This window comes from Callithrix jacchus, chromosome 21 (assembly GCF_049354715.1).
Source record: "Callithrix jacchus isolate 240 chromosome 21, calJac240_pri, whole genome shotgun sequence".
In the NCBI taxonomy this organism is placed as follows: Eukaryota; Metazoa; Chordata; class Mammalia; order Primates; family Cebidae; genus Callithrix; species Callithrix jacchus.
Window position 1 is genome coordinate 38,632,890 of NC_133522.1, and position 15,020 is coordinate 38,647,909.

Consider the following 15,020-nt stretch of genomic DNA (forward strand, 5'->3'; position numbering starts at 1 on the left):
CCATGACCCTGCAGTTGCCTGAAGCCTGGACTTGCGAGGGGACTGACTCATGGGTGGGCAATTTGGTTCTGATTGTTGGTGGGAGATGTCTGTTCCTCGCCACATGGGTCTCTTACGTGTCCTTACCACATGGCGGCTGGTTTCCCCCAGAGAAAGTGATGCAAAAGAACTGGTGAAGCCGTATACTGTCACCTCAGCCCTACAGTCACCCACACAAGCTCTGGTTCACGGTGGAGGAAGCTGTACAGCACATGAATTCCAAGAGGTGGGCCTCACTGGAGACCATCTTGAAGCTGTTATGGGCTAACTTGTGTCCTCCGCAAATTCATATGCTGAAGTCCTAACCCCCATTACCTCAGTATGTGACTTTATCTGGGGACAGGGGCTTTAAAGAGACAATTATCTTTTTTTTTTTTTTTTTTTTGAGACCAAATCTCACTCTGTCACCCAGGTTGGAGTATAGTGATACAATCTCGGCTCACTGCGACCTCCACCTCCCAGATTCAAGTGATTCTCCTGCCTCAGCCTCCCAAGTAGCTGGGATTACAGGTGCCCACCACCATGCCCAGCTACTTTTTTTTTGTATTTTTAGTAGAGATGAGGTTTCACCACGTTAGCCAGACTGGTCTCGAACTCCTGACCTCAGGTGATCCACCTGCCTCAGCCTCTCAAAGTGCTGGGATTACATGTGTGAGCTACCACACCCGGCCTGATGTCTTATCTTGAGGGAGACTGACCCAAGGTCATTTCTGAAAGCTCTTACAGCAAGTGAGCTCCATCAGAATTTATGCCTCATCCGGTAGAAAAGAAACTGAAAGAAGACATGAAAGTGACCATATTTGGTGGCCAATGAGCACCAGCAAAACAGCGATTTTTCATGAGAAGGGAGTGAGCCTTTCCCGAAGGGCTGGGCCTGAGGACACCAGGCTTCAGAATGTGCCCATCTGGGCATCCACTGTGATGCGTCATTTCCCACTGTGGTTTACATTTTCCGGATGAACTCCAGGGATTCTGCTATTTCCTTAATAAGAGGATGAGAAAACCACACAATAGGCCTCAAAGGCTGGGCTGAGGCCACCCTGAGGCGAAGTGTGGGCAGGCCCGGACTTTTCGGGCAAAGATCGAGGTGCCAGAGGTTCCCACTGCCAAGACAGTGCCGCGTAAGCAGCCAGCCTTATTATCTAAATAAACACAGGTTAGCAGGAGCCATTAACTTCAGTTTCAGTGTTAAATAATAGCCAAAAGGCAAGAAAATTAAATGGTTGAATATCTTGTTATCACATGTATTGCGGGTGGAGGGAGGGCAGTTTGCCAGAAACAGAAGGTGCAGGCCAGACGTGGTGGCTCACGCCTATAATCCCAGCACTTTGGGAGGCTGAGGCAGGTGGATTGCTTGAGGTCAGGAGTTCAAGACCAGACTGGCCAACACAGGGAAACCCCATCTCCACTAAAAATGCAAAAAAATTAGCTGGGCATGGTGGCGCATGCCTGTAGTCCCAGCTACTCAGGAGGCTGAAGCAGGAGAATCATTTGAATCCGTGAGGTGGAGATTGCAGTGAGCTGAGATAGTGCCACTGCACTCCAGCCTGGTGACAGAGCAAGACTTCGTCTCAAACAAACAAACAAACAAACAAAAAAGGGTACAGAAAGTACAAATTAAATCAGCCTGGGAGGGAAATAACCACTACGAAAACAACAGCAAAATCCTGCTAACGGTTCAGAGCTCAGTGTCAGCAACGACACGGTCACACCTGAATCAGACCTGAGTTACCCTGGGCCTCTTCCTGAAGACACACTGTGGGTTCTTTCACGCTCACTGAGATAAATTCTTGCACTCCCAGAGTAACTTAAAAGTGCAAGAGCAACTGGTGCAGTGGTTCATTCTTATGATCCCAGCACTTTGGGAGGCTGAGGTGAGAGGATCATTTGAGGCCAGGAGTTCAAGACCAGCCTGAGCAACGTAGCAAGACCCCATCTCTACAAAAAGTTTTTAAAATTTAGCCAGGCATGGTGGCACATACCTGTAGTCCCAAATACTCTCTCTTTTTTTTTTTTCCTTCTTCTGTTAGCCTTAAAGAATATGGTCAGGCATACATCTGTCATGGCTGGGCGTGGTGGCTCACAGCTATAATACCACCACTTTGGGAGGCTGAGGAGGGCGAATCACAAGGTCAGGAGTTTGAGACCAGCCTGGTCAATATGATGAAACCCCCATCTCCCCTAAAAATACAAAAATTAGCCAGGTGTGTTGGCACACACCTGTAGTTCCAGCTACTCAGGAGGCTGAGGCAGGAGAAACACTTCAACTTGGGAGGCAGAGGTTGCAGTGAGCCAAGACTGCGCCACTGCCCTCCAGCCTGGGTGACAGAGCAAGACTCCATCTCAAAAACAAACAAACAAAAAAACTAAGAAAACGGGTTTCCCAAGGTGCTGTCATACAATTTTGGCAGCTGCGTGTCTTGGTACCGTTTTTCTGGATAACAGTTTGGATGTATCAAAAGCCGTAATGTTTGGAATACCCTCTGACAAAGCAATCTACTTCCAAGAATCCTATGGAAATATTGTACTCGTTTGCAAATGTTCAGCTCTAAGGTTGTTTCACATAGCATCGCTTATAGTACTCAAAACTAGAAATCATCTGAATGTCCGCCAGTAAGGTATTGCAAATAGGGTTGGATTCCTACACAGGAGGCTAAGTGGGAGGATCGCTTAAGCCCAGGGCTTGGAGGCTGTGGTGAAGAATAATTATGCTACTATACTCCAGGTGGTTTGACAGAGCAAGTCCCTGTCTCTTAAAACAACAACAGAAAAAGATATTGAGTTGGTACATTTATAAAATGAAGGACAATATAGCTCTTTAAAATAGTGTTTATTTAAAATGTTCACAAATATATTAGTAAATGGGAAAGTGTAGCATACAAAGCAATATGTATATGATTCCAGCCTGAGCAACATGACAAAACCTCATCTCTACAAAAAATACAAAAATTAGCTGAACGTGGTGGCATGTCCCGGTCTGGGTGACAGAGCCATGGGTAGCATAGTCCCAGCTACTCAGGAGACTAAGGTGGAAGGATTGCTTGAGTCCAGAGGGTCAAGGCTGCAGTGAGCCGTGTCTGTGCCACTGCACTCCAGCCCGGGCAATAGAGCAAGACTTTGTCTCAAAAAAGCTTTTTTGCCGGACATGGTGGTGGCTCATGCCTGTGATCCCAGCACTTTGGGAGGCCAAGACAGGTGGATTGCCTGAGTTGAGGAGTTCGAGATTAGCCTGGCTAACATGGTAAAACTTTGTCTCTACTAAAAATACAAAAATTAGCCAGGTGTGGTGGCGCATGCCTGTAATCCCAGCTATTCAGGAGGCGGAGTCAGAAGAATCACTTGAACCCAGGAAGCAGAGGTTGTTGTGAGCTGAGATCGTGCCACTGCACTCCACCCTGGGCAACAGAGCAAGTGCCATCTCAAAAAACAAAAACAAAAAATTGTTCTATGTGATCCCATTGAGAGGGAAGGACATTTACACACAGAAAAGTGAATAGGAAGATAATCCATTAAAGGTTAATAGCTTTTTCTTGATGGTAAGATTTACTAGGTCTTCCCCCCCAAGTTTGGGCCTCTCTGTTCTTTTAAAATGTGAACATGTATTTACTTTGTAACAGGAAAAAACAATGCTAGTTATGTTTGGAAACATCAGACTTCTAAGATAAATTTCACAATTCAGAATATTTGTTCCCAGCGCAGGTGGCTTATGCAGAAACCATGTATTCCATTCTATCTTCTTTTGAGGCTTAAGGCTTTTTCTACTTAGGGAGAGGAATTCAGTGGAGAAGGGGCTAGTTTTAGGCCACTTACATATAAGGATTGTGATTCAGCTGAGAAGAAACAGAACCTTTTTTTTCCAACTGGTAAATGTGCTCAGCTCAAAACCCCAAATAAAACAAGGCACTTAAAACAACAAAAATATCCTCAGTCAACCCTGTGCAACCACAGCAAAAAACAACTAGAAGAAAAGTTAAAGGATATGTCTTTACTCCTAGATAAACTTTTCATGATTTCTGGAACAAATTAAGCTACATCAAAAGAAGAGTTTATTCAAATATTCTGAAAAAAATTTCCTCTAAGACTCTCACTGTTCAAAACCTGTTTTCTGTCTAGACATGAATTTCATTTTGCTTTCAAAGAAAGATCATTTGATACTTTCATTTCAAAGCATTGTTAACTCACAAAAGCTTGAAACGTACCTTAAAATTGATAAGGGAGAATAAAACATCTCTTTTTTTTTTTGGTGACAGAGTCTTGCTCTATCCCCCAGGCTGGAGTGCAGTGGCTGTGATCTCGGCTCACTTCCACTTTCCCCTCCCAGGATCAAGTGATTTTCATGCCTCAGCCTCCCAAGTAGCTGGGATTACAGGCGCCTGCAACCATGCCTGTCTAAACTTTGTATTTTTAGTAGAGATGGGGTTTCACCATGTTGGCCAGACTGGTCTCGAACTCCTGTCCTCAGGTGATCCGCCCACCTCGGCCTCCCAAAGAGTTAGGATTACAGGTGTGAGCCACTTCGCCCGGCCCAAAACATCTCTTTTCAACCAGCCAAAAATATCATCTTGGTGATTCTCCTTCCAGTTTTCTTTTTTATTTCCTATATGCGGATTTGGGGTCTTAATATTTAGTTCATATCACGCTGTACCATATGTACTTGTTTTCATTTTAAGGGACCAAAGACAGCATGTAATGTAGACTCTAAATGGACTAAGTCCTAAAGGCCTTTTCCTAACGCACCATTTCCTATCTGGCATTAGCAGCCCTGATGATGACATTGTTGAGTCACATGTAGGGGTGCTGGAACTGGCTGGCTGCACGTGGCACTGCCCTTAACACTCACGCCACCCCAGGAGCCAGCTTCCAGGACTTTCTTTGTCCGAGTAAGGAAACTGAGGCTTAGCAAGGTCACACTCTTTGCCGCTGCTCTGTTCTGCTGCCCACAGCTGCCACAGGCAGATGATCTGGGACCCAAAAAAAAGATTGTTCTTGCAAGCTTAGAGAACGGCCAGTGTTTTTGTGGGCTTACCTTAGCAGTTACCTCATACAAACCTCATAGAAATACAGTGAAAAGGCCAGGCGCAGTGGCTCACGCCTGTAATTCCAGCACTTTGGGAGGCTGTGGCGAGCGGATCACAAGCTCAGGAGTTCGAGACCAGCCAACCCAACATGGTGAAACCCCATCTCTACTAAAAATACAAAAAAAAATTAGCTGGGCATGGTGGCAGGTGCCTGTAGTCCCAGCTACCCAGAGGCTGAGGCGTGGTGGGTGCCTGTAGTTCCAGCTACTTGGAGGCTGAGGTAGGAGAATCACTTGAACCCGGGAGGTGGAGGTTGCACCAATGCACTCCAGCCTGGCCGACAAGAGAGAAACTCTGTCTCGGAAACAAACAACAAAAAAAAAGAAATACAGTGAAAAAAGATATTCTTCGTGCTACATGGGAGGGAAACAGTCTTGGTGAGTTTATTAGATTTCAAGTGCTGGGCAAACAGTAGTGAGCTCACCCTCATCACAGAAGAACTGGACCTTTTCACAGTTCTCCAATGGGTGTAAGAGTTTCCCTGAGACAGGAGCTTCCTGCCTTCCTCTACCTGCCCAGTCTGTAAGGTACCTCCTCTGAACCCTGGGGCTCCCTGGAACATAATTTGATGCTGATACTCTTGCAAAAGGAACTACTATTTCATATTTATTGAGTTGGGGCTGGGCATGGTGGCTCACACGTGTAATCCCAGCACTTTGGGACGCCAAGGTGGGTGGATCACCTGAGGTCTGGAGTTTGAGACCAGCCTGGCCAACCTGGAGAAACCCCGTCTCTACTAAAAATACAAAAAAAAAAAAAAAAAAAAATAGCTGGGCGTGGTGGCACATGTCTGTAATCCCAGCTACTTGGGAGGCTGAGGTCGGAGACTCACTTAAACTCAGGAGGTGGAGGTTGCAGTGAGCCAAGATCATGCCATTGCACTCCAGCCTGGGCAATAAGAGTGAAACTCCGTCTCAAAAAATATATATATATTTATTGAGTTGGACGCTGTGTTAACTTACCATGCCACCCACATGGGTTGCCCTGGGGTCTGTCAGTCTGTTAGGTTACCTGGGCCGGGGCTATCAGCCTAAGGGGAGATCCAGGCACAGACAGTGAACACAGCACAACAGAAGCATTGCCACACTTGTCTGAAGGGCCCTGCTCCATCCAGCAGCCCTGTCCACGGAACTTCTCCCTCTGTGTTCTGGAACCACTGCCCTGGCCCCTTCAGGCTTGGGGGTAGTCACATCCTGATGCTATTCCTTTTTTTTTTTTTTTTGAGACAGTCTCTTGCTGTTGCCCAGGCCAGAGCAAGTCAATCATAGCTCACTGCAGCCTCAATCTTCCAGACTCAAGCGATCCTCCTGCCTCAGCCACCCAAGAAGCTGGGACTACAGGCGCACACCACCACACCCTGCCAATTTTTATTTTGTTTTTAGTAGAGACGAGGCCTAGTTTTGTTGCCCAGGATGATCTCAAACTCCTAAGTTCAAGCAATCCTCTCACCGCAGCCTTACAAAGGGCTGGGATGACAGGGAAGAGCCACCGCGCCCAGCCCTCCCTGCTGTTCTGAGTTCTGGGGTTCTGCACTATCCTTTGGGTGTGCCACATCCTCATCCCATTCCCACCTTTGCAAACGGTCTATTTATTAAGCCCTGATTTCAGCCGTGGGTGGCCTGCCTGGCGCCAGGGATGTGGGGCCATGGCTATTCTTGCTGTACTGATTGAGCTAAACCTGCCTTTCACAAAGACAGACTTGACGTTTCTGGCACTTGGTACAGACAGGCACTTAAATATTCTCTAAAAGCTCTATGGACTTCTTGACTTGCTGTGTTTACTCTTCATTCATGAGTAAGCACCAGAGTAGCTCCAGCAAGTCACATCCTTACACTGGAGTATAGCACTCCCAGGCAGTGGAAGATGGATTTATTCCACCCTCCCGGTGAGTGGCTGGGAAGAGCCGATCCAGGAACCAGACAGAAGGATGACAGCCTCACTGCTTCCTCATGTCCCTGCAGCAGCCTTTCTCAGCCTAGATTCAAACTTACAGATCCGACATCCCTGCAAAATAACACATTCTAAAGCCAGGGACAGGGGATGTAATGTGCCATGCTGTCCATTCCAGACCATGAATTCATTCATTAAGTACTTCATTGTAGAGTGCCTACCGTGTGCCCAGCACCCGATTTTTTTTTATAATCAGGCTTGTGGAGTGGTACTTAACAAAACAGGTCCAAACCTTCATGCATATAAGACAAGATCAAGTGCATTCAGGGTGTGGCCGTAGACGCCCTTCATGAATATATTCACATCAAGTGCTTTTATGATTATGTTCCTTATCATTTGTTTATATATGTATATGTGTGTGTATGTGTGTGTGTAATTAAATATATTTAAATTGTCTTTCCTCTAAAGTACAGAGATACTTTTAGAAGTTGGCTCTGGACGTGTTGTTTGAACCAATTGCCATGAGCAGACAAAGAAAGAAAGAGTGGATGCGGAGCTGTTGATCTTACTGTTATTCTTTTTTTTTTTTTTTGTCGCCCAGGTAGGAGTGCAGTGACTCGATATCAGCTCACTGCAACCTCCACTTCCTGGGTTCGAGTGATTCTCCAGCCTCAGCCTCCTGAGTAGCTGGAACTACAGGCATGTGCCACCATATCTGGCTAATTTTTGGTAGACACAGGGATTTCACCATGTTGGCCAGGTTGGTCTTGAACTTCTGACCTCAGGTGACCTACCTGCCTCGGCCTCCCAAAGTGCTGGGATTACAGGCGTGAGCCACCATGCCCAGCCCTTACTGTTGTAACTTCTTCCTCTCCCTGTGTTCAGGTGTTTGCTAGGTATTACTGCTTCCTCTATGCCCCTGAGATATTTCTGACTCTAAATGCCCACACATCTACGTTTTTTAATTTCCTGGAATATTATTATTATCTGACTCCTTGTCACCCACGTCTCTGGTCTCATTTAATACTAAACTTTCTGGGAGAAACATTTTCATGGAAAAAATGCTGTAAAAGTCCATTTTTCCTTTAAATTCTTTAATATATTTGACATACTCAAAATAATGTGTGTCGCACTTACATAGGTTGTAAAAGAAGAATATAATAGAATCCTAGAGATAACTTGCATCTACTTATATTTTCTCCTCTGTCCCAACCCTTTCCCTTTCAGTGGTAAATACTATCTAGAGATTTGTATTTGTACAGATATGTGGCTGGGCGTGGTGGCTCACACCTGTAATCCCAGCACCTTGGGAAGCCAAGGCAGGCAGATCTTGAGGTCCGGAATTTGAGACTAGCCTGGCCAACATGGGAAAACCCATCTCTACTAAAAATACAAAAATTAGCCAGGTGTGGTGGCAGGCACTTGTAATCCCAGCTACTCGGGAAGCTGAGAGAGGAGAATCGCTTGGATCTGGGAGGCAGAGGCTGCAGTGAGCCAAGATTGTGCCACCGCACTCCAGCCTGGACGACAAGAGCAAGACTCTGTCTCAAAAAATAATAATAAATAATCAATAAATAAATACGAATATGTTACATATATACTTTTAAATAGCTGTTTAGTATTATTTTTATTTTTTTTTTGGCTAATAAAAATGGTGTTGAGGTGTTGTAATATAGGAAGAAATACATATTTTGGTCTTCACTCGGCTCCTGGCCAGATATCCTAAAACCTTTGTAATTTCCTAAGTTATAAGCACAATCAGAACATCTTTTGTTGTAACATTTATATTTTGTCCTGGGCTCCTGAAGCAGCTCCAGAATGAAGAAGATGAAAGGAATATCTTTTGTTATTCATTAAAATTAACTCTTTTTTTTTATTTTTTGAGAGGGAGTCTCAGAGTCACCCAGGCTGGAGTGCAGAGGCGCCATCTCAGTTCACTGCAACCTCCACCTCCCGGATTCAAGTAATTCTCTTGCCTCAGCCCCCGCAAGTAGCTGGGACATCCAGCTACTTGGCATCCACCACCACGCCTGGCTAATTTTTGTATTTTTTAGTAGAGATAGGGTTTCACCATATTGGACAGGCTGGTCTTGAACTTCTGACCTTGTGATCCATCCACCTCAGCCTCCCAAAGTGCTGGGATTACAGGCATAAGCCACCACGCCTGGCCAAAACTAGCTCCTTTTGACCATACCCGAGTTTATATTGATGAGTGACTTTTGGAAAGCCTCTAATGATGGGGGACTGGTTGTCAAGGGAATGGATCACGTGATTACACAGCTGGAACTTAAACCTCCCGACCACCCTCTCCCCAGGCAGGAGAGAGAGGCTGGAGATTGTTGGGTCCATCACCAATGGCCAGTGACTTAATCAATCATGCCTATATCATGAGACCTCCATAAAAGCCTCCAACAATGGGGCTTAGTGACCTTTCAGCTCAAGGACTCCATGGAGGTGCTCAGTGGGTAGAACCTCTAGCCTGGGCCCAGTGACTCACGTCTGTAATCCCAGCACTCTGGGATGCCGAGGTGAGAAGTCAGGAGTTCGAGACCAGCCTGGCCAACAAGGTGAAACCCCCCATCTCTACTAAAAATACAAAAAAATTAGCTGGGTGCGATGGCAGGCGCCTGTAACCCCAGTTACTCAGGAGGCTAAGACAGGAGAATCGCTCAAACCCAGGAGGCAGAAGTTGCAGTGAGTCAAGATTGCGCCATTGCACTCCAGCCTGGGGGACAGAGTAAGACCCCATCTAAAAAAGAAAAAGAGGGTGGAACCCCCAGCAAAGGCATGGGAGCTCCGTGCCCCATCCCCAGACCTTGCACTGTGCATCTCTAACATTCGGCTCTTCTTGAGTTGTATCCTTTTATAATAACCAAAAATCTTGTAAGTAAACTGTTTTTCTGAGTTCTGTGAGCCAGTCTTGCAAATTCTAGAAGCCAAGAAGAACATCACGGAAAGCCTCGATGTATAACTGGTCAGTCAGAGGCCTGGGCTTGCAACTGGCATCTGATGATGGAGCCGGGGAGGTAGCCTTGTGGGACTGGGCCCTCAGCCTGTGGGAGCTATACTAGCTCCGGGCACTTAGTGTCAGAATTCAGATAATTGTAGGACACACAGTTGGTATTTTCAGGAACTGGAGCATTATTTCTTTCAGCTCTACATGCAGAAGAGGGATTGCTGGGCCATATAGTACTATTTTTAATTTATTTAGGAACCTCCATACTCTTTTCCATAATGGCTGCACCAAACCACATTCCCACCAACAGTGTACGTGGGTTTCCTTTTTGCTACACCCTCTCCAAACTCTTGTTATTTCTTGTCTTTTATTAGAAGCCACCCTAATAGTTGTGTGATAATATCTGGTTGTGGTTTTGATTTGTATTTCCCTGACAATTAGTGATGTGGGGCACCTTTCCATATACCTGTTGGCCTTTTTTTTTTTCTTGAGATGGAGTCTCGCTCTGTCACCCAGGGTGGAGTGTAGTGGCACACAATCTCAGTTCACTGCAACCTCTGCCTCCCCAGTTCAAGCAATTCTCCTGCCTCAGCCTCCCTAGTAGCTGGGATTACAGGTGCACACCACCACACCTGGATAATTTTTGTGTTTTTAGTAGAGACAGGGTTTCACCATGTTGGCCAGGCTGATCTTGAACTCCTGACCTCAGGTGATCTCCCCACCTTGACCTCCCAAAGTGCTAAGCCACCATGCCCGGCCTGTTGGCTATTTTTATGTCTTTCTTGGAGAAATGTCTATTTAGGTCCTTTGCCCACTTTTTAACTGAGTTATTTGCTTTTCGCAGTTGAGTTATGACATAAGTTCCTTACATATTTGGATATTAACCCCTTATCAGATATATGGTTTGAGAATGTTTTCTCCCAATCTGAAGGCTGCCTTTTCATTGTGTTGATTGTTTCCCCTGTTGTGCAGGAGCTTTTTAGCTTGATGTGCTCCTGTGTGTTTATTTTTGCTTTTGGTGTCCTAGCTAATAAATCATTGCCAAGACCAAGGTCAAGGAGGTTTCCTCTCAGGGTTTCTTCTAGGAGTTTTATGGTTTCCGCTCTTACATATGGTCTTTAATCTGTTGATTTTTGTGTATGGTGGAAGATAGGGATCAATTTCATTATTTTGCATGTGGATATTCCATTTATCCAATGCCCCAACACCATTGATTGAAAAGATTATCCTTTCCCTTTAGTATCTTCTTGGCCTCCTTGTTGAAAAGTTAGTTGATGGTATATCCTTTGGTTTGTTTCTAGGCTTTCTATTCTGTTCCATCAGTCTATGTGTCTGTTTCTATGCCAGTATCATACTGTTTTGATTACTATAGCTTTGTAGTAGATTTTGTGATTAAGTAGTGTGATGCCTCCAGCTTTGTTATTTTTGCTCAAGATTGCTTTGGCTACTCAGGGTCTTTTGCAGTTCCATATGAATTTCGGGATTGCCTTTTCTATTTCTGTGAAAAATGTCATTGGAATTTTATAGGGATTGCATTAAGCCTATAGATTGCTTTGGGCAATATGAACACTATAACAATATAAATTCTTCCAGTCCCTGAGCATGGGATATCTTTTCATTCATTTGTGTCTTGCTCAATTTCTTTTGTCAATGTGTGTATAGATTTCTGTGTACAGATCTTTCACCTCTTTGGTTAAATTTGTTCCTAGGTAATTTTTTATGCTATTGTAAATGGGATTGTTTTCTTGCTTTCTTTTTCAAATAGTTTGTTGTTAGTATATAGGAACACTACTGATTTTTGTATGTTGATTTTGTATTCTGCAACTTTGCTAAACTTGTATGTTAGTTCTAATAGTTTTTGGTGGAGTCTTTAAGCTCTGCTATATATAAAAGCATGTTATCTATAACAGCGACAGGTTAACTTCATTCTTTCTGATTTGGATGCCTTTTATTTCTTTTTCTTGCCTAAATCCTCTCCAGACTTCCTTCCCCTGAGTAGCTAGCTCCGATGCCTGCTGGTGAAGGCACCAGGAGTAGGCCCCAAGAGCCAGGGAGGAGCTTCCGAAGGGATGGAAGTTATAACCATATCTTTGTTTATTTGTTCTGTAATTCCTTGAGCATTTTCTGAGCATCAGGACCAGTGTAAGGTGCTGGGAGCAGGAGCTCCCTCTCTAGTCTGGTGACAGAGAAATGAGCAAATAAGTAGAGCCACACAGTCAGAGCAGTACACAGAACAGTAGAAGCCGAGAGAACGAAACCGCTGACCGCCACCCAGGAGACGGTACAACTGAGAAGACGGGGGAGAAGGAAGTGTTTCCTGGCAGGAGAGGAGCATGTGCAAAGATAAAGAGATGCCAAGAATCACAGCCTAGCTTTCTGGGGCTGCAATGAGACCTGGGGGCTGCGACATAGGCTGGGGTGGGAGAATAGCAGCTGTGGAGAGGCTAGGAAGGTAGAAAAGGCAAGTCACGTGGGGTCTTGTGCACAGTTCTGAGGAGTTGGATTTGGTCAGATGGGTGGTGGGGATCTTAAGCAGGTAGGGAGTGATGAGATTATAAAGAGCACAGTGGGCTGGACTCAGTGGCTCACCCGTGTAATCCCAGCACTTTGGGAGGCCAAGGCAGGCAGATCACTGGGAGTCAGGAGTTCAAGACCAGCCTGGCCAACATGGTGAAACCCCCCCTCTACTAAAAATACAAAAATTAGCGGAGCATGGTGGCAGGCACCTGTAAGCTGCTTGGTAGGCTGGGGCACGAGAATTGCTTGAACCTGGGAAGCGGAGGTTGCAGTGAGCCGACATTGCACCACTGCACTGCAGACTGGGTGACAGAATGAGACTCTATCTCAAAAAAAAAGAAAAGAGAGAGCACAGTGGAGAGCAAAGGGAGAACCATTTGAAGGGAAGAAAATGGAGGAAGGGAGTCCAGTGAGAAGACTTGCTGCAACACTGGCCGGGCTGGAACTGAGGCCATGTTGGGAGAGGAGGAGGGGACGACGGGTGCAGATAGGAGGTGAGGAGCCAGAGGAGGCTGCAAGGAGGAAAGGCGATCATTGCCATGGCAGAGTGCCCTAGCGGCCAGCGCTGAAGGCAGCGATCCCAGCCTTGGCTCTCAGGGGTTGGTAGTGACGGGGATGGCCCCGGGGCCAAATGGAGTGTGTAGGAAGGATAAGAGAGCCCAGACCCAGTACCTTTTGTGGGGCTCAGTGCAAAATGAAAACACAAAGCCCCTTGTTCAAAAATATATCAGAATCTGGGCCAGGCACAGGAATAAGCTTACTCTGGGTGGGCAGGCCTGCAGAGGGCACTGGGATAGAGGAATCAGAGACCACCAGGGAGATGGGCACAAGGGAGCTGAGGTCAGTGAGAAATCCCTCAACAAGGGCCTCTAGGCACCCGCAGTTCCATAGATAGGGAACAATTAGGACCAGCCTTCATCTCTTGGACAGGTTGGTGATAGGTCCCTGTGATCTCAAAGGGATCGGTTTCAGGGTGTGTGTGGGACATGGGCACATTAAGGAGGGGAGGGGACAGGATGGGGGGGAGAAGCAGTAGAGGTACAGAGACCCTGAGCTCCTCTGTCACCCAGGCTGGAGTGCAATGGCGCAGTCTTGGCTCACTGCAACCTCCACCTCCCAGGTTCAAGTGATTCTCCTGCTTCAGCCGGGATTACAGGCGCGTGCACCATGCCTGGCTAATTTTCGTATTTTTAGTAGAGATGGAGTTTTTCCATGTTGGCCAGGCTGGTCTCAAACTCCTGACCTCAAGTGATGCACCGCCTCGGCCTCCCAAAGTGCTGGGATTACAGGCGTGAGCCACCATGCCTGGCCAGAGACCTTTTTCAGAAGCCTGGCTGTGAAGGAAAAGCATAAGACTGGAGAGAGGTCCTGGAAACTGTTAGAGGGCAGACATGCACAGGACTTTGTGTGGCTGGGGTCCCCACCACTGTGCCTTCCTTCATACTCTCCCTGAGCTGCCTGTCTTCATAGCACAGCCCTTGGGCACTCCGGGCATGAATCCCTCACATGCATCTCCAGATCTGAGCTTTTTCTTCAAAACCTTGACCCACCTCACATGCAGGACAATTTCTTTTTCAATGAATGTATGATCTTGTCCTTCAAACTGCCTGCTTCTAACAACTTCCCCCTCCACCTCTCAATAGACCACTGTTTCTGCAACCCTGCAGCTTAAGATCTGAAACCATCCCTGATCGGTCCCTCACCCACCCTTTAATGGAGACCGGGATCATGGAGCTCAGAGGCCAACCTGCAGGCTCCATTCTTCTCTAGCTGTGTGAGGTTACTGACCCTCACTGTGTCCACTTTCTCAGCCACAAAATTGGTGTGTGTGTATGTGTATGTATTACAAATAGCCTATCTCATGTGGTAGTTCCCACACCTGGCCCGCTATAGTAGCCGAATACTTTTTATTATTGGACCAGGTGTGGGAATTAGATGATGAACAAAACAGAAGTAGTCTCTCAGCAAACAAGTGCTGAGAACTGGGTTTTGCCATCTCAGCCAGGCTGATCTCGAACTCCTGACCTCAGGTGGTCTGCCCGCCTCCGCCTACCAAAGTGCTGGGATTACAGATTTGGCCAGGCTCGGTCTCCAACTCCTGAACTCAGGTGAGCCACCCATCTCTACTAAAAATACAAAAATTAGCTGGGCATCGTGGCGTGCCTATAATCCCAGCTACTCAAGAGGCTGAGGCAGGAGAATCACTTGAACCCAGGAGGCGGAGGTTGCAGTGACCGAGATCACGCCACTGCCCTTCAGTAGGGTGACAGAACGACAATCAGTCTCAAAATATAAAAAATAAAAAATTTCAAGACGGTGCCAGCACAGCAGTAAACGCAGCTCCAGGACTTATCGGGCAGGACCATGATGCTGGCTCTGCCCATCTGGGGTGCTTTAATGAGACAGAAAATAAGCAGCGAAACTGTCCGTTTGACTTGACTCCAGCTCAGCATATTTATTTACCGAGAATGCCATAGGCTATGTGGTGGCCCTGTGTGGGATGCAATGTGAAATTCTTCTGGGCGTTTCCTGCCTTTCAG

At 46.3% G+C, this 15,020-nt stretch overlaps 1 protein-coding gene across 22 annotated transcripts in view; it reads left to right on the forward strand.

The window, feature by feature from the left end:
• EVA1C (eva-1 homolog C) overlaps positions 1 to 15,020 on the forward strand; it is a 107,396-nt gene that overhangs the window by 67,663 nt on the left and 24,713 nt on the right. The window lies entirely within an intron of this gene.